Below are 22394 nucleotides of genomic sequence, written 5' to 3'. Positions count from 1 at the left end.
TGGACTAAATGTTGTCTGAGTGCTGTAGTTGCTAGATGTCCCGACAAAAAAGAGGATACAGTTTTCTCACATGAGTAGGGCGCCGTAGCAGCCTTCTTTACTCTGTCCTGAACATTCAGTTTCCATGAAAGTTTCCTGTCAAAGACTGAACCTTGGTAGCTTGCCTTGTCACCAACTGGCAGAATAGTTCCGTTGAGTGTCGGAAGCCGAAGGTCGGGAGTTTCATATAGTAAATATTTTCTTCTATTAATAGAAAAGCAATTTTCAATGCCTCTTTATGGCCTTTTCCTAAGCAACCACTACAAAGTACGCCTTTCATCCATTTGATATTTTTATTTTTCCAAAAATATTAACAAAACCAAAAAACCCATTATTAAAAACTTCCCACCATTATCGTCGAAATTATGCGCAACAAAAATTCAAATTCAATAATAAGCCATTAACACACAAAAGCACACTGGTCTCATTCACCGAGCTGCCGCCACTCGGTGAGTGCTTATGAAGTGAGGTGCCGCCATTTTAGAAATGCAAAATAATTGATTTCCGTGGTTGGCAGCATTCGCATGAGCATCCAAATATACAACACTAATTAGAACACCGAAAACCCGGCCAACTAAAATGCACAATTAACAAATGAATAGGTGCGTGCGTGTGTGTGTGTATGTGCGCAGCAAGGCTTAGTGAGTGAATTAGTGCGAGTGTGGCGCTGGCTGAACACTCACTCCGATTGGCGTTGGCATTTGGCATTTGGCTTTTGTTGAGTGCTGGCAGTGCGCGATGTACGAGTGGAATTTGTTTTCCATTTTTCGTTTTGCGGTCAGGCAAGCAATTGTGCATCAAATTTCGGAAGCCGTAGCACTGCATTAAAAGCATTTTTATTGTGTTTTCAATATTCACTTAGGTGCGCATATTTGCTGTGCTCAAACCGCAATGCCATTTAGGCTTTTACGCAATGTTGGCGCTATTTTTGAGATGTGGAGAGTCAAATTAATTTAATTTAGTAGTGCCTATATGTATTATACTACATAATTTGCAGCCTAAACGTATGCACGTAGTTTAAAATTTGAATGGAAAGCAGCGGAATAGAAAGTTGGCTCATCTGAAAATATGCAATATAGGATACTGGAGCACTTTCAGTTTTCCGAAAACAGAGTAATGCCTAATAAAACGAAGTCAAAGGGATATTAGACGATAAACCTCAGCTGCCTCGTGAAAGCAAGTGACACTCCTATGTTACATATCCAAGTTTGGCATGTGAAGGTATCATACCTCGCAAAACACTAACCACCGCTTCATGCGACACTTTTTTCGTTTAGTTCCATCAAAGCTGCCCATTTCGTGAGCCTACCGCAAGCTGATTTCGGCGACTACTAATTTCACAGTTCTAGGCAGGAATTTTTAACTTAAAACAACAAAACAAGAGGGGAAAATTAGTATGTGTGCCAGCAGGGATATAACTACAGGTGATAGTATAAGGTGATGCAGATCTTTGACAGTGTCAGAAGTATCAAATGGAGAGTAGACGAATCTATATACCCACATAGTGATCATCTAGCTATAGTTATTGAAATAGGCAGGGAGACGCAGCAGTTTGTGAAATCAAAGTGGCAGCAAAAATGGAAACGAATGGCATTCGACCCCATAGCGTTTAAATCAGTTTGGGAGAACGCCTCCCTTTCCTGCGAGAGTGCAGAAAGTATGGCGGAACAAATGGCCGCACAAATAGAACTCGTGTGTGATGCGTCGATGCCGAGGTGTGGATACAACAACAAACGGAAACCTGCTTACTGGTGGACTACCGAAATAGCAGACCTTCGGAAAGCCTGCAACAAAGCACGAAGAAAGGCACAAAGAGCGCGCCATCGACCAAACTAGTTATAACGAGCGGCACGCAGAATATCGTACACGAAAATTTCAGCTTAAGAAGGCAATTCGGAATAGCAAAAACAATTGCTTTAAGGAAATGCGAGACAGTGCTGACGACGATCCCTGGGGCATGGCATATAAAACGTGTCCGATTCTTTTAGAGCAAATAGTAGTGGCACTATTTCCCCCACAAAGTAGTGATCAGGAGTATGCTGTCAACACAAGCAGAAACGTTCCACCAGTATCAACAGATGTTATTTTGCAAACGCTGAAACGCATAAAAGACTGAAATGCTCCTGGTCCCAACGGCGTCCCAAATAATGTACTACACATGCCTAGTAGAAGGAACCTTTCCAACCAGATGGAGGCTACAGCGCTTAGTTTTGCTACTTAAGCCAGGAAAGCAACCTGATCACCCAGCCGCATACAGACCTTTATGCATGTTGGACACAACAGGGAAAATATTAGAACGTATCATATGTGATCGGCTCCAGGAATACTTAGAAAGCCCTGGTGGTCTCTCCGATAAACAATTTGGTTTCCGGCGCGCAAGATCAACATTAGATGCGATCCGAATAGTAACAAACATAGCCCGGGAAGCTATTAACAGAGGACACACTGCTATGAAGCTCTGCGGAGTCATAACGCTGGATATAAAAAACATGTTCAACTTGGCAAATTGGTCCAACATACTGCTGTCTCTGGAAAATTTGAAGACACCAAGCTACTTATTGAGCATTATGCAAAGCTATTTCAGCAAACGAATTTTACGGTATGACACTGATGATGGCCCAAAAACATATGAAATGACAGGGAGCTCCACAAGGATCGGTTTTGTGGCCAACTCTTTGGAATATTAAGTACTAGCTTATACCCGTGGGTTTCACCCTACATAGTGTGCAATGTAAATAAAACAACTTTAACTTTTTTAAGTCAGTTTAAAAAAAACAAGGATCGGATATACGACATTTTTTGTTATATTATTTTGAGTATAAATAAAAAGGTTTTTCGGTGCGCCAACTCTGGAGCAGGCTACATATAATTGGCCATGGGTAAAACATGAGCTGGTTAAATTGACTCCTGCTACAGCTAATGATTGTCCCTGAGCTTTATTTATGGACATTGCGAAAGCCAGTCTAATAGGAAAGTGGAAGCGTTTAAAATTGAAAGGTATATCCGTCGGTATAATTGGAATTCTTGGTATGAAAACTTTGTGGTTTTCAAAATTTCCTGATAAAACCATAGCTTCTATAACATTCGGTAAAAGTTTCGTGATGATTAGCCTTGTGCCATTGCATAAACGTGGAGGATCCAAATTACGCAGCATAATTATCATGGCCCTCTTTCTAAAAGCTTTTTGCGAATATAGATATTACAATGGAATGCATCAGCTGTTTTTTGTTTACATATTTACAGTGATGGCAATTAAACGATGATTTTATAACTTATGGTGTACACTGTCAATATTTTCCGCTAGTTAAACTTGCACTTCAATTTAATATGTGTTGTTTGCTATTTTATTAATTTGGATTATTTCATATTTAATTTCAAAATAAAATTATTTTAGCTTACATACATAATCATATAGCTTTGAGTGTAATATTTATATAGCTAAACCGACATTATTATCTAGGCATGGCACAGTTTTTAAAGCATTTTTTTAAATAAAATTGATATTTCGCTTAGATTGCTGGACTGCTTACTTACCGATAAAGCTTTCCCAATAAGAGAATGCATTCAATTCAGCAATACCTCTATCGTTGATAATATAAATTCGTTTCTATATCAAATGGTCTAACCCCCATTTTTCTCTAAGCTCATATTTTTTCTAGGAGTACTAAATACTAACTTCATTAAACTTTTTACCAATTTTTGATATTCTACCATAAATGTGTCCAGTAATATGCAGTATGAAAAATCCCATTTGTATAGGAGGTGTCACGCCCCATTTCTAGCTATCACCAGTTCTCATCTGCACCTGCAGGTATTAACCTTATATAATCTCTTACCAAATTTCAGTTGTCTAGCCCAAATACTTCCGGAGATATGGACAATGAAAAATTGCATTTATATGGGAGGTGCCAAGCCTCCTTTTTCGTTTTTCTCAGTTTCCTTGGAGGTGTTAGGAATTAACCTCATATAACCCCTTCCCAAATTTCATTGGTCTAGCCTAAATACTTCCAGAGATATGGACTATAAAAAATTCCAGTTGTATGGGAGGTGCCATGCCCTCTTTTTCGTTATACGCAGTTTTTCTGGATGTGGTAAGGATTAATGTCATATAACCCCTTACCAAATTTCAGTAGTCTAACGTAAATACTTCTAGAAATATGGACTGGTAAAAATTCCATTTGTATGGGAGGTGCCACTCCCCCTTTTTAGTTATACGCAGTTTTTGTGGATGTGGTAAGGATTCATGTCATATAACCCCTTACCAAATTTCAGTAGTCTAACGTAAATACTTCCAGAAATAAGGACTGTTAAAAAATCCATTTGCATGGGAGGTGCCACGCCCCCTCTTTAGTTATACGCAGTTTTTGTGGGTGTGGTAGGGATTAATGTCATATAACCCCTTACCAAATTTCAGTAGTCTAACGTGAATACTTCTAGAAATACGGACTGTTAAAAATTCCAGTGGTATGGGAGGTGCCACGCCCCCTTTTTCGTTATACGCAGTTTTTGTGGATGTAGTAAGGATTAATGTCATATAACCCCTTACCAAATTTCAGTAGTCTAACGTAAATACTTCCAGAAATACAGACTGTTAAAAATTCCAGTTGTATGGGAGGTGCCACGCCCCCTTTTTCGTTATACGCAGTTTTTGTGGATGTTAAGGATTAATGTCATATAACCCCTTACCAAATTTCAGTAGTCTAACGTAAATACTTTCAGAAATACGGACTGTTGAAAACTCCATTTGTATGGGAGGTGCCACGCCCCCTATATATATCAAAATATTTTTTAGACTATGACCATCCCGGTAAGGTATCCAGTTCGCGTTTCAAATTTGATTACGATCGATTTATGCGTTTAGGACGCAAGTCGATCTATAGATACATACATAATTTGAATTTTATATATATAGATGTATATATTTCTTCTAAATGAGCTGGGGGCATTGGCCCTTCAATATCACTCTCATTCCATCTTTTTGTAAATCAAATTACTTATTGTCTAACGACAGGTGTAATATTTTATGGAAGAAATAAAAAAAAAAAAAATTTTTCATTCGAATCATTTGAAATTTCTGTATACAATACATTTCTGTATCACAATACAAATACAAAAAATTCAAAAAAAGTTTTACACATAAAATGAATGTCGATTCGAAACTTACTTTAATCTAACAATCGAGCAAGTTTTGTTTTGGACAATATTTTGATTTTTTCTTTTTTTTATATGAAGAAAATATTTAAAAGAAATTTTTTTTTGCTAAAAACCTTCCCCTAGTGGATCCCTATAATATGAAAAAAGAACGAATAAAATTGGCCTCGTATCGGCCCAAAAAAATGCGGACAAACGAACATCATTTCATTTTTATATATATAGATGACGGGGTTCTGAAATTAAAACTTCCATCGACATTGCGCTAGTTGTAGTTGACAAGCGACTGGATCATCTATAAGCAAAATGCAATGATACGGCAACGAGAGTACAGCGTTGGCTCAGCAATGCAGGTCTAGAGCTGGCAGCCCAAAAAACGGAGGCAGTGCTGATAAGTGCTGGGAAGAAAAAAGCGACCATGAAACTCTCAGTTGGTGCCTCTTAAAGGAGGCAATAAAATGCCTAGGAGCAATGATCGGCGGCCGCCGTAGCCGAATGAGTTGGTGCGTGATTACCATTCGGAATTCACAGAGAGGTCGTTGGTTCGAATCTCGGTGAAAGCAAAATGAATAAAAACATTTTTCTAATAGCGGTCGCCCCTCGGCAGGCAATGGCAAACCTCCGAGTGTATTTCTGCCATGAAAAAAGCTCCTCATAAAAATATCTGCCGTTCGGAGTCGGCTTGAAACTGTTGATCCCTCTATTTGTGGAACAACATCAAGACGCACACCACAAATAGGAGGAGGACCTCGGCCAAACACCTAACAGAAGTGTACGCGCCAATTATTTATTTTATTTTTTTAATGATTGACACGAGATTGAGCTTTAAGCAATATCTAGCAGCAGTTAATAACAAAGCAGCGGCGGTAAAGGGCGCTCTCACAAAAATACTACCGAATATAGGTGGTCCACAAGGGGAAAGAAGGAAATTATTATCAACAGTCGTGGACTCAATCATACTCAAACGCTCATTTCGAGACACTCTAGATAAGTGATATTGCATGCCTACATTGACTACTTTTCATGCCACCCTATTAAATTTTATTTAATTTGTTCTGCTCAAAATCTAAACTTAATATCGGTAAGCACAGCTGTTCGTAACATTTTCCTATAATTTGTGCTACGCGCATAATCGCACAAGTAGGCGAAAAAACTAAAAAAAAAAAACAGTTACAAAAGTACAATTCTTTTTACCTCCCTCTTAACTACAAAGTCACACGCAATCGATGCGCAAAAGCATGCAGCAAAATGAGTAAGCAGTGGATTTCTTTTGTTGCAGAAAAGCAGGCAATGCAATCAATGAAATGACTCGTCAACCTCTCACAAATTTTCGAATAGATTTTCAACAAAAGTTTCCAGCGCACAAAAATGAAAAGTTTTCACTTTTTTGTGAAGTTGACTAAAAGCAATTGAATTTAAATTATTTTATGATGCTGATTTATAATATTACACTTTAGTCGCATACAAATCAGCCTAAAATATTAACACAATCGGCGCCATATGCTGGCGGCGCGAAAGCAATATCGATCATCTAATGCCACATAACAGTTAATTTAAAATTGAATGCATAAACTTTCCATCCAAATAATATTAATCAAATTTTGGACAAAATTTATGCGCAACTTAAAGGCAAATAAAAAAAAAGTTTGGCATAAATTTCATTTTGATTGTGGACCTAAAAGCGCGCAGCAGAAATGATAAAGCAGCGACGTTTTAGCGCAAGCGAAACGCACAGCACGCGTTCGCGTTCGCTTGCTTTTTGCTATATTAAATAGCTTTTAACATGCATACATATGTACATAAATACCAATGTGGCCAGATTCACAGTTTTAATTGGAAATTATAATTTTTAAACAATTTACACGTTGACTTCTAAAATTATTAAACTACCAGTTAGCAAAAATTACAGAACTGAATTTCAGATTTGCACGAATAATTAAAATAAATATCACAATTTTTGGTTTTTTACATCAGTAAAACGCCCCAAATGATTATTATAAAAAAATTAAAAGAATTAATTAAAAATGCCAGCGTTCTTCGGTATTCTAAGCGTAAAAAAATTCTTAAAAATATTCATCGGATGTACTAAATTGGACGTATCCAATTAAATGTATATAAAAATTTATAAGAAATTTACAAAAAAGAAATACAAATTTCGTTCAAAGGAAATGTGGTTTTATTCAAAATTTCAGCTGTTATTTTACGAATACAATTGAATGTTTTTTAAAAATAATTTTTGTTGTTATTTATGTTTAATTATATAATAATATAATATCAGGTCAGTCCATAAGTTCGTGCGTATTTTACCCATAATTTCACTTTTGTACGATTTTTGCATACAAAAAATTAAATTAAAATTATTCGCAGAATATAACGGAACTATTTAAATTTTCTTTGATATATTGTGCATTCAACAAGTAATTTCAATTGCGGATAGAAGCACATGTTGTTAAAAAATAAAACGGAATCTGTGAACGCGTATAAAAGGCATATTTTGTATCCCTACTAATATTATAAATGTGAATGTAAGTTTGTTTGTTACGCTTTCACGCCAAAACTACTTAACCGATTATTACGAAACTTTGTACACATGTTTTTGGAGGTGATAGAAGTAACATAGGGTGGATAGGGTTTGAGATATAGGTCAAAACGTGGACCCAGGTAACCTTCGGATGTGTATGTACAATATGGGTATCAAATGGAAGCTGTTGGTGAATGCTTTAGTTCAGAGTATTCTTCATGCCTCTCCGTGACTAGGGTCTCGAGATAGAGATCAAAACGTGGACCCTAGAATGTGTTTGTACAATATGGATATCAAATTGAAGCTGTTGGTGAATGCTTTAGTACAGAGTATTTTTCATGCCGCTTCGTGACTGGGGTCTCGAGATATAGGTCAAAACGTGGACCCGGCTAACCTTTGGTTGTGTATGTACAATGTGGTTATCAAATGAACGCTGTTGATAAGTGCTTTAATACGAGGTAATTTTGATACCTATTGATGACTGGGGTCTCGAAATATATGCCACAACGTGGACCCACTGTGTCTTTGCACCGAATTAAACCAAAGTTACACACATTGTTAAGTAAGTATTGAAAATGGGTTTCGTAAAGTTTGGTTGTAATTCGGAACACTGGCAACGGGTACAGCGTTCTTTTGAACTAGCCATGGTTGGTTGGTTTAAGGGTGACCCCGCATCGGAGTACCACATAGACCGCAAGTTGGGTCCGTTGTGTTGCCCTAGAGCTCATTATTTTAAATGATTTCCCCACCTAACCGAGATTTTTATTGTGGATTTTGATCAAAGATATTAATTCGTTTCGAAAATTTGATGAGAGATTCGATTTTCAGGTCCGAGAGTACTGAAAGATTGTCAATTGTTGGAGAGCCTAGAAGAGCGAGTCGACTTCTGGCTAGACCCGGACAACTGCACAGCAAATGTCTGCTCGATACTTCCTCATCTTCGTCCTCGCAGTATCTGCACAGGTCGTTCTGAGGAACCCCGAGCCGACGTGCGTGAGTGCCCAAAAGGCAGTGGCCGGTGATAAGAGATGTTATATGCCTTAGCTCGTGTTTCGAAAGACTTATAAGGGTTTTTGTCTGTTTCAGATTGTAGGATGGCCAGATTTGTCTGTACGTAACGCAAGTAGTTTCCACTCGCCACCTCCGATCAGCAATGCTGTGAAATTCTCGATCGTAGCCATAATGTCGTTTACTTTTTTAACGCTTGGGGCGGAACTGAACTGTCAAATTGACAGTGTGCGTTACAATGTGTCAACATTTCTTTTTGATTTGGATGCCATAAGGAGAAGACGTAAGTGCAAAGTGTAAAAATTCTTTGTGAATTTTTTTGGAATGGATTTTGGAACAGTGAAAAATTTCTTACGAAATTTAAGAATTTAATGTGAAATTCGAATGTTCAAATGAAATTATGTGTTCGTGGAAAATTGTTCGTTTTTTTTTTTTTTCAAAAATATAAATGGATAATGGTTAAAAAAGCTCCAATGCTTAATAAAACATATAAATTGAAACGAAAAATTCATGGATGATCAGGAAAAAAGACGATTGTTTCTTAGTTATTCATTTGCGTTGATTTGAAATTCAAAAACAATCTTCTTTTTTCCTGATTTTCAATTTATATTTTATATTTACTCAAAAACAAATAGAAAAACAAAAAATCTTGTTTATGCCAAAGCGCTTGAATAAAGAATAAAGAAATAAATAATATGAAAACCATATCTTTTCTGTTCTAAACCATATATATTCTATTTTAGTGTGCCCAGCGAAGCGGGCCTGGTGTGCTAGTTTTTTTATAAAAGTGGTAAAAATGCAACAACTGCTGCTGCAGAAATATACACTGTTCACGGAGAGTATACCGTGAGTGTAAGGACTGCGCAAAAGTGGTTTTCCGAAGTGATAACTGCGACGTGGAGGATGCCCCGCGCGCTGGTCGTCCTGAAGTCTTTAACTCCGACGCCTTGCTCGAACTCGTGGAAGCTGAGCCAAATTTAAATTAAATTCATGCATGGAACAGTTCACAGGCACCTGGTTCAGTTGGGAAAGGTTTTAAAGCTGGGAAAATGGGTTCCGCATAGAGGCTGAGTTCCGTTGCCAACCTTCAGCAGAGAGTGAATGTGTGTTTTCAGCTGCTGCAACGACTTGAAAATGAAAGGTTTTTGAACCGTATCGTTACTGGTGATGAAAAGTGGGCCCTTTACAATAATCCTGTTTGCAAATGCCAATGGTTAGATAAAGATGAAACACCAGAACCGACCCCTAGAGATGGCCTTTCACCCCAAGAAGATTATCCTGTCTATTTGGTGGGATATGGCCGGCATTGTTTATTATGAACTTCTGGAACCAAACCAGACGATAACTGCTGATTATTATTCCCATCAGCTATCAAACCTCAATGAGGCACTTAACAAAAATCGACCGTCTTTAGTGAATAGACACAAAGTTTTGTTTCACCACGACAACGCAAGACCTCATACCGCAAGGTAAACATTAGGCAAGCTGAACGAGCTCGGATGGGAGCTAATGCCGCATCCGCCATACTCTCCGGATATTTCCCCTTGTGATTATCACCTCTTCCGTTTCCACCCGAAAACATCCCATATGCGTGTGAGATTTCGAGATTTAATCCCCAAACTTCTCGTGACTGTACCTGTGTTTTATTAATTGTCATTACGAAAGCAAATGGGCTTCTAAAGGGAAATATATGCGTAAAACACAGCCAGTACTTACTTTTCAACTGTCAACCTCACCTCCGCGTGGTGAACCCTGCTAAATCAAAAGAGGCTCCGTCGACCGAGAAAAGGCGGTATAACCTACAAAAATTCTGGAGAAATGTTGAGCCAAAGCCTGTTTGAGGGCACAGCTGGCAGCTCCAGTTGTTGTTGTTGTTGTTGGAGTGGTTGAATATTTCCACTGAAATAATCCTAATTAGTGAGCAGCACCGTTTTACTAGCACTGTCTCGTATGATGATGTCTTTTTTTTTTTTGTGTTTCCAATTGCTGTAATAACGGCTTACCGAAGGAGCGGAGTCGTGCCCTAGCTAGCCCTGGACATTCACATAAGTAGTGGAAAAGACTTTCTTTCACCCCTCCCACTTGACAGCATCTCCAGATGGTATGGAAAGGGAGGTTAAGTCCAGCTGCATGATCCCCTACCTTCCAAAGATATGTCAGAATTGCAGTGATGCGTGAGATGTTTGGTCGAGAACATCCCAACAGGTGATTCGTTCTTTGTATTTTGTATGACGGCCATGTGTTTTTGTTGTAATACATGTAGTTAATTGCTTCCATCTTCTTTCGGCTAAAGCATGATAGTGTGAAGCAATGGATCCTTTTATTGTGTTCAGTGGGGTGAATACTGCCACCGCCTCTGCTATGTCTAGTGTCGAACCTTTTCTTGCTAGCTCATCCGCTATCTCATTACCTCGTATGTTCCAATGACCGGCAATCCATATCAGAGTAATTTCAAGCCAATGACTAAGCAGTTCCAGCTCCTCTCTACACTGTAAAACTAGTTTGGATGACAAGGAGTTGGAGTCTAAGGGCTTGATAGCTGCTTAACTGTCTGAAAAGATGGCTACTCTTGCACCAACTTCCTTGCAGAGTTTTAGTAATTTGCATGCTTCTCTTCGCTAAAAGTTCTGCCTGGAACCCGCTGGCATAGTCAGGAAGGCGAATTAACTGAGGTAGGCTGAGTGGCTCCGAATGGAAGCCAGGCAGCTCCAGTACTCAGACTCGGGTGCGGTAGGCCAATAACCTGCCCACATTAAACTCAACATTATTGCAACCTCAACAAAGAAGAATAAAACCCGGAACCCGGTACAGTTGACAAACTTTGGCATGAAATCAAGGACACGACTCGAAACCTAGAACGTAAGAACGATGTTAGAAACGAAAGCTGTGGACCCAATGGAGAAGACGTATAAAACATGGAAAAAAATTAAATTACTGGCGCAAAATCGGGACCAGTGGAAACAATTTGTTGACACCCTATGTTCCATAAAGGAATGAAAGGATCAACTAAATTACGAAAGTAAGGCGAACGTCGAACAGCGAAGAAAATTCGATAAATTGTGAATTGCTCTTAAATGAGGGCACTCTCGAATGGTTGCGAAGATGTAAAAGATTTAGTAATTTTCTTTTATGAGGCGTGGCATTGCCCAATTTTTAATGATGTTTAAGAAACAAATATCCTCAAATCTTTAATCTGGAAGTAATAGTAGAGGGGGTATGGTGAATGAAAATTTTGTCTTCCCTGGAGGCGTGGCAACTTGCCAAGAACAATCAAATCAATAAAATTAAAAAAAATTAACTATGTCAAGATTTAAAAATAAAAAAATTGTTAAAAAATTGTCAACTTATAATTTGTTCTCAATTTTTTTATCGAAAAATACGAAAGAATATTTATAGGAAAACAAATTTTTTCTTAGAACGATAATTATTTGACCTACAATTCAAAGAAAACAAACTTGCTTTGAAAAATCAAAATTAATGGCTCGTTTTATTTGAGGAAATTTAAAAAAAGTTAAAAATATCGAAATTCTATATAAAAACTTAATTGCATTAAAAAGTTTTTTTTCAATTTTTTTATCGAAAAGTAGGAAAAAAATTTATAACACGTATTTTTTTACGCCCACAATTATTTGACTTACAATAAAAAAAACTTTGCAAAACAGCTTAAATTATGGGCCCATTTTATTTAAGGAAAATTAAAAAACATTACCACAATAAAAATTAAAAGAAAAAACTATTTCTTAAAAATATATAAGTATATTCTTATATATCTATATAAGTATATTTTTTTGGTCACCTCAATATTTTTGGGCCAATTTCCAAATTTCGGGCCCCTTTTCTTTGAGAAAACTAAAATTTAAAAAATGTTAACAATACCGAAATTTGAAAAATAAAGGAAGTATGACGAATTAAAATTCCCTGGAGGCGTGGCTCCGCGCACTTTTCCAAAATTGTATTTATATAGCTTTTTTATAGGCCCAGGGATCACATAAGCAGACTGAAACAATTTCCTATATATCAGTTGCGTACTCCTCACACCTATAAAAGACACACCCACACAATCATATTTCCTCACAAAACTCGGCGCACATCATAGCTAGCCTATATCCACTTGATCTGGCAGCTCAAAAGATGTGTGCAGGTAAAGTCATAAAACGCAATCGAAACCAAAACGATCCCAGAAAATACGTAAAAATGGTAAATCAGCGCAACGTAGCCGAGTGGCTGAAGTGGCAAATTTGATGTTATTTTTTTTTTTAAGTAGGTTGAAATCAAAATGTCAGAAACATCTCAAAGGTGCCGTCACACCAATGGTATGTGGAGCACGCTCCCACTAACACTATAACATTCCTCCTCCTCGGCTAATTCTACCCTGGGACCACAAAAGTATAACTTCTGGGTAGAGCCGCGTTTATGTCCGAAGACACAACAGGTACCTGCGTCCAGGTTCCTTTCCTAAAGGCATATGAAGGCTATACATCGTCGATAGTCCCAATTACTCCCACTATGTTTATAGGTGGTTCCAAAGTAAAGGAGACATCGGAAAGCTTGCAGTAGTGTTATCTTAACTCACTACCGCCTTGTCTTCTGTATGATACTTGAGTGTTTCACTCAAACGTCTGTGCTTGTTGTCGGTTCGTCAGAGACCATCCGCCTTCTCTGTTGCTGAAACGCTTTGCGTTCCCAATCAATATGGCGAAGTCGCGTCATAATCTTACCAGCAAACGTTTGCGCTGCCTCCCACTTACCGCTGGTTGCGCACATATCTCGTATGAGGGTGCTGGAGGACGGTTGATGACCCAAGGCTTGCTCCAGTATAGCTCGTTCTTCTATAAAGCGGTCGCAATAAAACATGACGTGCTCTGCGTTTTCGTCTGTATTCGGGCAGTTTGGACAGAAAGGGCTGTCTGCCAGCTTAAAACGGTGCAGGTATTCCTGAAATTCGATGAGATGATTCAACAAATCGCAGGAGGACCCACTGCCTCACCCTCAGAGTGGGCTTGAGAGAAAGAACAGGGTAGAATCGTTACTGGTCATGGATATTCTTGAGCAAACCTTCATTGCGTAAATGCGGAAGATACTGGAAGATAATCTACTCTCACTGATGCTGAGAAGCAACGACTGGCTGCCGAGCTGATGCAACAACTCCGGTACAGTGAGCAGGCAAGGCGTAGATGCGAACGCCAAGAAAGCGTGTAAGCTGGCAAATGCGCAAATGTAGGCAAACTGGCGATACCAGGTTTAGAAACTTACTTTTCTATGGTATGGGTCGGACATGACAAGTGGTGTCATACTGATCTAACAGGGCGCCACCCCTCAAATGATTTAAGCAGTTGGTGGTAACAAACAAATGCTACTTGTCTTAAAGTATTGTATTAGGACAGTAACAGACGTTAAGTCTAGTGCTCAAACCGCCTTCCGAGGAAAGGATCAGGGGATCGGTACTTCAACAGTAGAATGCTTATTATTATTATAAAAATGGATAGTTATTTGTGCACTACGAGCTAAAAAGATATACTGTGCAGCCACGTAGCCTACTCAAACAGTTCTAGGCTATTAATAAATCCTAAAACTGCTGTAGGCTTAATTTCTACAAGTTCTGCAAGGAGGTTTGATCCATAACCCTGCTTTCCAGGTAATTTAGTCTGCATCGTGCCACTGCTCGGCAGTTGCATAGAAGGTGTACTGCTGTTTCTTGTGCCTTTTTTCATAGTCTAAAGGCATCGTTTTCTATCGCACCTATCTTTTTCATGTGATAATTAAGTTTACAGTGTCCTGTGTAGTAGTTCAGTGTAAAGTTTTATGTCCCTTCTGCTTAAGTTAAGGATTGCTTCTGCCTTTATACTTTCTGGATCTGTGAGTATTTTGCCACATGCCCGTCTGGGCTCTTCACTACTCGATTAAGCCTCGTTGTTCCAGCTCACGCAGAAAGGTTCTTTTGAAGCTGTTATTTACCCCGCAGAAAGGTTCAGCACCTATGAAGGGAGTGTTTGCATCCTTTTTCAATAAAGTGTCCGGAATTTCATTCTCTTCATGCCCCTCATGTCCCGGTACCCAGATTAGAGTAACAAAGTTTCTTGAGCGATTTTAGAGCTGCTTGACTGTCAGAGAGAATGTTGGTGTTGGCATCACGCGGGCCTCTACGAAAACATTCAAGAAGGTTTAACCCCTTACCTTATAAATCAAGGGACGATTGTGTGTGCGACTTTCGTACGTTAAAACAAGAATCAAATCTGGTATTTGATGTGAGGTTCTCACTTTTGTTCAGAAAAAGTCATGACGAGATTATCATTTTAGCCACCGAAGCCTGGGATCACTTCTCCCACACGAAGTTTTTGTTTAAAGACGAAAGGTTAATGCGGGCTAAAGTGGCACGCTGACGTGGTTAGGCTTAATTTCCTCAAAAATTGCTTCCTTTTAGAGGTTATAGTTTTTCGGCCGAAAATACATTATTTTTTCTTTTTTTGTGGAAATTTAAAGTTGTTTGAAAAACCAAATCTGGCAACACTGGTAAATACATATGAATTTTTGTAATACTTACTCACTTGCGCACCTTTCTCACATCTCCTTGTTTGTCATGCGTACTGCCATTTCGTTTACGATAACGATTTTTAATCACGCTATGCGAAACGAATTAATTTCACTGCCACGAATAAATGTAATATTTATTTATGTGTTTTCATAGATATGTACGTTTGCATGCTTTCATATATATGTATTTATGATGGCTGGTTAAAGTGCCCATAAATATGCAACGAATAGTCAAGCAATCAGAAAGTTTCTGCACACGCATTCACTCGGAAGGAAGTATAAGCAAACGAAAAGGAAAATCCAAAGGAAAAGACAATATGGCGAAATTGAGCAGCCATTGCAATTTGTGTAGTGCATTGAAGAAGAAGAATTAAACGGGAAAATGGAGTGTTGACCGTGAGTAGCGCCGGAACAAAGGCGGCATTTCGCTAACGCGCGCACACACTCACACGCACGCACGCACATCCGTGTTCATCTGCATATGAATAAGTGTATATAAATTGTTATTTCTGCATATTAATTCTCATCCAGTTCTCTATGATTGCCTGGGCTCGCGTCAGTCGCAGAAAATATGACTCGCCTCCAGCATGGATGGTGTCTTTTGTCCAAAGCAAAAGGAAAAGGAGAAAAAAATACACCAACAAACGGGGCGTATGATTAATGTCTACTCGGAGTTTGGCAGGCAAGCAGCGGCAGGCACAAACAGCATTTCCCATTTATGCACACACACACATATACACGTGCAGTTTTTGGTGACCACATACTTTGTACCCACCTCCCGCTTAAGCCCTCTACCTCATTCGGCAGCCCACAACCCTCTTGGAGCGTCTTGTTATAGTGTCACTTCACATATTCTACAGTTGCCTATGAAGCATTCTTCTACATACTCGCCATCCTTCATTGTTTCAGGCCTGTCTTGTTTGCCGCTGCCACTCTGTATGCAGCAATTTATAGCCACATATAACAACACTTTTACAACATTGTTGCCGCGTTGCTGCTGCATATGCGGCTCATCCATTGTGCGCCAATCTCATCCAGTTGCCATGAAATTCATTCTGTTGTTGCTATTGTTGTTGTTAAAAACGTAAGTACCGCGTGTATTTATGTGTGTGGGTGTGTGTCCGGGAAGGCATCACAACGCATATTTAATTGAATGCGCCTGTAAAATATTGATGGTGCGCGTAAATGTAAATTTAAAGAATTTCGCGCGCTCTGTGCGTGAGGTGATAGGAGGGTGAAGGGTATGAGAAAAGGCAGTGGTATTTTTGACTGCTGTGATTTTAAATACTATAAATACATTTTCTGTGACTCAATAAATTGTTGTTGGCCGATTTCTGTGACTTCTTTAATTGTGATTTTTTAAGTTTTACATTTTTCGAGCTGTACATTTTTTTTGTAGCCAATATTTAAATATTTATTTTATTTCCTTAGAAGATAAAATATTAAAAAATCAGTTGAATAAGTAAATACTGAAGGTTCTTGTGCATATTACAAAATTTCACGCTGCCGGGTGTAGTATACAAATTTTTTTGGAAAAGCACAGTGTTCCAGAAAGTAGAAAAAATTGGTGAAAATATTTTAGTAATTTTTTCAAAGTGCAATACAGTAAAATTTAATAGATAATTCCAAATGATTTCGAGAAATTTTTATAATTTTCAATGAAACATTTAATCTGTTAAATTAAATTAATATAAAAATAAGCCTACGATGTGGAGCAAGGACTTTCAACCATGTGAGTTCTTCTAGATTGTTCTCAACTATCAATCTTTAATGAAAATGTTGTGTTGTAGCATACTTATATTTTATAAGTATTAATGTATTTATTTCTATATGGCAATACCTTCTACTTGTTAAGATTTAATGTAAAGTTTTCTTACATATATGGCAATGCCTTAAAATTGTAATGACTACTAACCAGATGTCTTTTTACAAACTCTAAATTTGATTTTTCTAATAGTATTGCTTTTACCTATAAAAAGCCTGCGCGCTTTTGGAAAAGTAGACATTCCGTTTGGTAATCGGCGGTGAGCAGAGCTTAGGTGCTTGCCAATGACTACTTTCGCAGTGTGGACAGCGTTGGCTGGCTGCTGCACAACAGGTGTTGCTCTTGCTCGCGCCGCTTAGCTTACTTAACGCATTTGGTTTCCGGAGTTTTTATTACGGTTAAAAATACAAGAGCTATATTTTATAATAAATTAAATTATATTTTATAATAAAATAAATACAACTTTACAGTGTTTATTATTAATTAAGCAGTTAAGTAAATACTCACTGGTGATCATAAATGAGTGAGTACCGATTTTTTGTTTATGGTTTTTTTTTTTTTGAGTTAAAATTTTTTTACAATTTTTTTGCTAGTTCTTCATGCGTTGATAAGCCTGCATGTATCAAATGTTTAATCTCAAACAATATTTGGAAAAATTCAAAATATTTTCAGCTCAATGTTGAATTTTTCAATCTAAAATTGTAGGAAATTTTCGGATGTGCAGTATCATTTGTAGATTTAAATTTTGTTCTTTTTGTCAATTTTTTGCGTGGTTTTTTTGTTGCTAACCGCACTTTTATACCGGACCAATACAACAAATTCAGTTTATAAAAAGTGACGTTGTGTTTTTAGAAATTGTTCTTGTAAATATTGAAAAATCAGTTTAACTTTGCAAAGGGTCTTGCGCATTTTCTTCCACCAAAAAATAAGTTTTATATGGAGTAAATTTCAGAAAACTGTCAAATAGAAATTATAAAGTCCTTGTCTCAAAATTGATGTTTTTCTATGGTCTCTTACAGATAATTATTTGATTTTCAGTTGAAAGGAAAAAAAATTCGCATAAAACATCAACATTTTGAATATCTTTTATATGAGGAAAATTAAAAAAAAAATTAAATTTGATATAAATTTCTGGATACTTTTTGTATGAAAAAAATTATAGGAAACACAAACTTTTTTCTTCTAAACTGACAATTATTTGACTCACAATTCAAAGAAAACAACCTGCACAAAACCTTCCAAAAAAAGCATCATTTTGGGCTCCTTTTATTCGAAATTTGAACAAAAATTCCGAATACGTTTTTAAATTTTTTTTATCGAAAGGTGCGAAAAAAGATTTAAAGGAAAATTTTTCAATTTTTTTATCGCAAGGTGCAAAAAAAGAGTTAGAGGAAATTTTTTTAGACCAACAATTATTTGAGGAAAATTAAAAAAAATGAACAGAAACAAAATTCAAACAAACAAAAATTATTTGTTAAAAAAATTTGCAGTTTGTTTTTTTTTAATTTTTTGTCGAAAAGTAAGAAAAAAATGATAGTTCACATTCATTTGTTTTTCTTATATTTGACTTAAAATTCAACGAAAATAAACTTGCACAAAAAACTCAAACTTTGGGCTTCTTTTATTTGAGGGGGACAAAAAACAACAATATCGAAATTTGGAAAAAAATTGGGAAAAGAATTAACATCCTTTTTTTTAATTTTTTTGCCGAAAAATTTATAGGACCCATTTGTTTTTCCTTACTACGATAATTATTTGACTTAAAATTCAACGAAAAAAAAAATAAAAAAACAACAATATCGAAATTTGAAAAACAAAAAAAATTTTTTCTTTTTGAATTTTTAATCGATAAATACGAAAATAAAATGATTGGAAAAATATATATATTTTAGACCGATAAAAATAAAGACATGAAAAGTATTAAAACTTGTGGCCGCTTTTATTAAAAGAAAATTTAGACAAAATAAAAATTACAAAATTTAAACAAATTAATAAAAAATTGCTTTTGATATATATATTTTTTTTTATCCAAAGGCACGAAAACAATTTCATGGAAAACTAAATTTTTTTTTCTCTAAACGTCAATTATTTGACTTAAAATTCAAAGAAAACAAACTTGCATAAAAATCTCAAACTTTGGACTCCTTTTCTTCATTAAATTAAAAAAAAAAAATCAAAAATGTCGAAATCTAAAAAAAATATATTTGTTAAAACAAAATTTTGAATATTTATTGTTAATTTTTTTTTACCGTAGTGTATGAAAAAATTGTTATGGAAAATATTTAATTTTTTTCTCTTAGACCGACAATTATTTGACTTTCAATTTAAGAACAAAAAACGTGCACGAAGAACATTCAAATCTTTGACCCCTTTTATTTGAGGAAAACTATAAAAAATCAACAGTAAGAAAATTTGAAAAAAAAAATCTGCAATTTCTTTTTTTTATTTTTTCATCGAAAAGTGCGAAAAAAATGTATAGGAAAAAGTATTATTTTTTTCTTCGACCAATAATTATTCGACTAACAATGCAAAGATAAAAAACGTTCGAAAAAAAATCAAATATTTTGGGCGCCCATTATTTGAACAAAATAAACAAAAATTGATAGTAAAAAATTTTTAATTTTTGGCTCCTTTTGTTTAATGAAAAACATTTAACGACTATCATACGATTTATAATTCAATGAAAAAGGAATGCATAAAATAATCTAAAATTTCAACTACAATATTTCCTATCCCCCTTTCAAATAATTTCATCAAAATCGGAGGGATGAAGTTTTTTGGCAGGAACACTTGATGAGTTCTTTCTCCATAGTACAGGGTGGGCCAAATAATACGTACTAATGTTAAGCGCAAATAACTTTTTTATTTTTCTCTTTTTGTAGGTTATAATTGAATTGTTGGAAATTTATTATGGAACCCTACCGTTCAACACAACGCGTTAAAATTATCGAGTTTTTTTATTCTTGTCAACGATCAATTGTTGTCGGATGAAGCGCATTTCCATTTAAATGGTTATGTCAACAAACAAAACTGTGATTGTGGGGCTCTGAAAATCCAAGGGAAACACACCAACATCAGTTGCACCCATCTAAATGTACTGTTTGGTGCGGTGTTATGGCCGCTAGAGTTATCGGTCTATATTTCTTCGAAAATGAGGATGAAACGCCGGAATCGATTTCAGAAGCTTCTTACAGAACATTGATTGAAAACTTTTTGCGGCCAATGGCGGAGCAGTATCCTAACTTGTGGTTTCAACAAGATGGAGCATCTGCGCATATTGCTAGGCAAACTATGGACCTGCTGCGTAAAATTTTTGGCGAACGTCTGATTTCCAAAAATTGAGATTTCCCTTGGCCACCTCGTTCCCAGATTTGACTGCGCCCGACTTCTTTTTATGGGGATATTTAAAAGACAAAGTGTATCTTAATAAACCAGAGGCTATTAGAGAGCTGAAGCAAAATATTCGAGACGAAATACTGGACCTTCAACCAGAAACATTATGTGGTGTAATGGAAAACGCGTTAAAAAGGCCAATCTTCGATCTATCGAGAAAAATGATGGTCATTTGTCTGATGTAATATGTTATACATAATTTCCATAAAATATATTCAATGTATAAAAATAATGATTATTGCAAAAGTTATTTGTGTTTAACATTAGTAGGTCTTATTTGGCCCACCCTGTACAATATGGCGCAAAATTAATCACTCTAACGGAAAATATATATGTTTTGCAAAGAGATTTCCATCACTCAAAACTAATTTTTTTATTTAGTAAAAATGTTATTAAAAAATAAAATTGGATGATTAATAATGCGCCGCCTTGTATAAAAGCTACCTACATCTACTTACATAAATTGGGCTTATTGTTATATATTCAGAAAATTTGTATTACATTTTTTTACTCTGTGGCCTCATAATTGCTCAAAATTTAAAACTTGCAGCCCGTGTAATAATAATATTTTTTTGAACATCTCCATTTAATGAGCGGAATAATAAACAACCGTCACGGCGATATAGAAATGAAAAGAAAAATAAAAAACAATTTCCTCAGTAGTAGTACACTAACATTAGCATTAACATATTAACAACGTCGGTGGCAGCGCCACACAATTTCCGCTCATGTTCACATGCACGCACAAACGTGTATCAGGGTATGCAGCGAAGCCATCGAATAATCAATTCGCTTGCCAAAAATTCAAGAGCGCTCTCGAAGTTAACGAAACTCGTGGCTGAAGCTTACAAGTGCATGCTACAACAAAAACATGCCATACCGGCAAATATCACGGAAGCCAATACACGGCCAGTGAGTGAATTGGGCAGCGGCGGGGAATAGAAATATAGATTCAAGTGAGTGCTTATGCTACATCACGAGTCCACTAACTGCTCAGCTGATATGCAAGTCAATACTCCCACGTAATTGTGTATTTGAGTGCGTCCCTACGGTGCGTGTGTGAGTGAGCGCCTAGTATGCAAAATGTGAAGCCGGAAACACTATGTCTGCACACGAGGTGGCCACAAGTGCGCTGCGGAAGCACAAATTCTCGTACCAGTGCTTACATACATACATACATACGTGCATATCTACACTTATATGAACTGGCGCTTCATCATTTGTATCCCACTCACGCATACGCACTCACTTTGCTCTTAACCCATTCAACAACTTATCCCTGTGTGCGCTTGTGTGCCCATAGTTGCTTGCCTCTCGCTCTGCTATCTTCTTCTTGCTGCTCTCAGCTTGTGTTACCTTCCTGCCACTAGTTGTTTATATCCTGCTTCTATGCTGTCTGGCTATCCATATTTTCTTCCATTGCGCGTCGCTCTCCTCCGCTCCAGCTGCAATTGGCTTAGGCGCATCACATGACAATTGCCCTTTGCCTTTGTTTCGCTGCCTGCTTGTTCTTTTTTAATACGTCTATATAGCAATTGTTGCAGAAGGGGTTGTTGGTCGGTCAAGCAGTACTGTGTTGTTGTTTATGGTGCATGATGGTCGTACACATTGTTAGATGTTGCAAAATCATCTCACATTTCCTGCGGTTTCCGCATCTTGAACAGTGAAGTTGTTACTGTCGTCATTGTTGTTGCTATTGTGTACGGTCGAACAGATGTCTGCTGGTCGTTGGGTCACTTGAAGAGGAATGCCACAATGACATCGGTCGGGCGGTCGGTTCAAGTGTTATACATCAGTGTCGATTTGAAAAGTTCAAGTTGAGATGATTTAATTAAAGAATTTTGTTGCGTCTGCGTAACAGATTTTTTTGCAGCTACTAGAGAAAATGTCCAGGGTAGATAAGATAATATTAAAATCTTTTAAATTGAGCTGGACAAAAAAATTTCGAGCCGTTTTTCGTATTATAACAATTATTTCCAAACCAGT

This window comes from Anastrepha obliqua, chromosome 4 (assembly GCF_027943255.1).
Source record: "Anastrepha obliqua isolate idAnaObli1 chromosome 4, idAnaObli1_1.0, whole genome shotgun sequence".
In the NCBI taxonomy this organism is placed as follows: Eukaryota; Metazoa; Arthropoda; class Insecta; order Diptera; family Tephritidae; genus Anastrepha; species Anastrepha obliqua.
Note: the sequence above shows the minus strand (reverse complement) of the source record.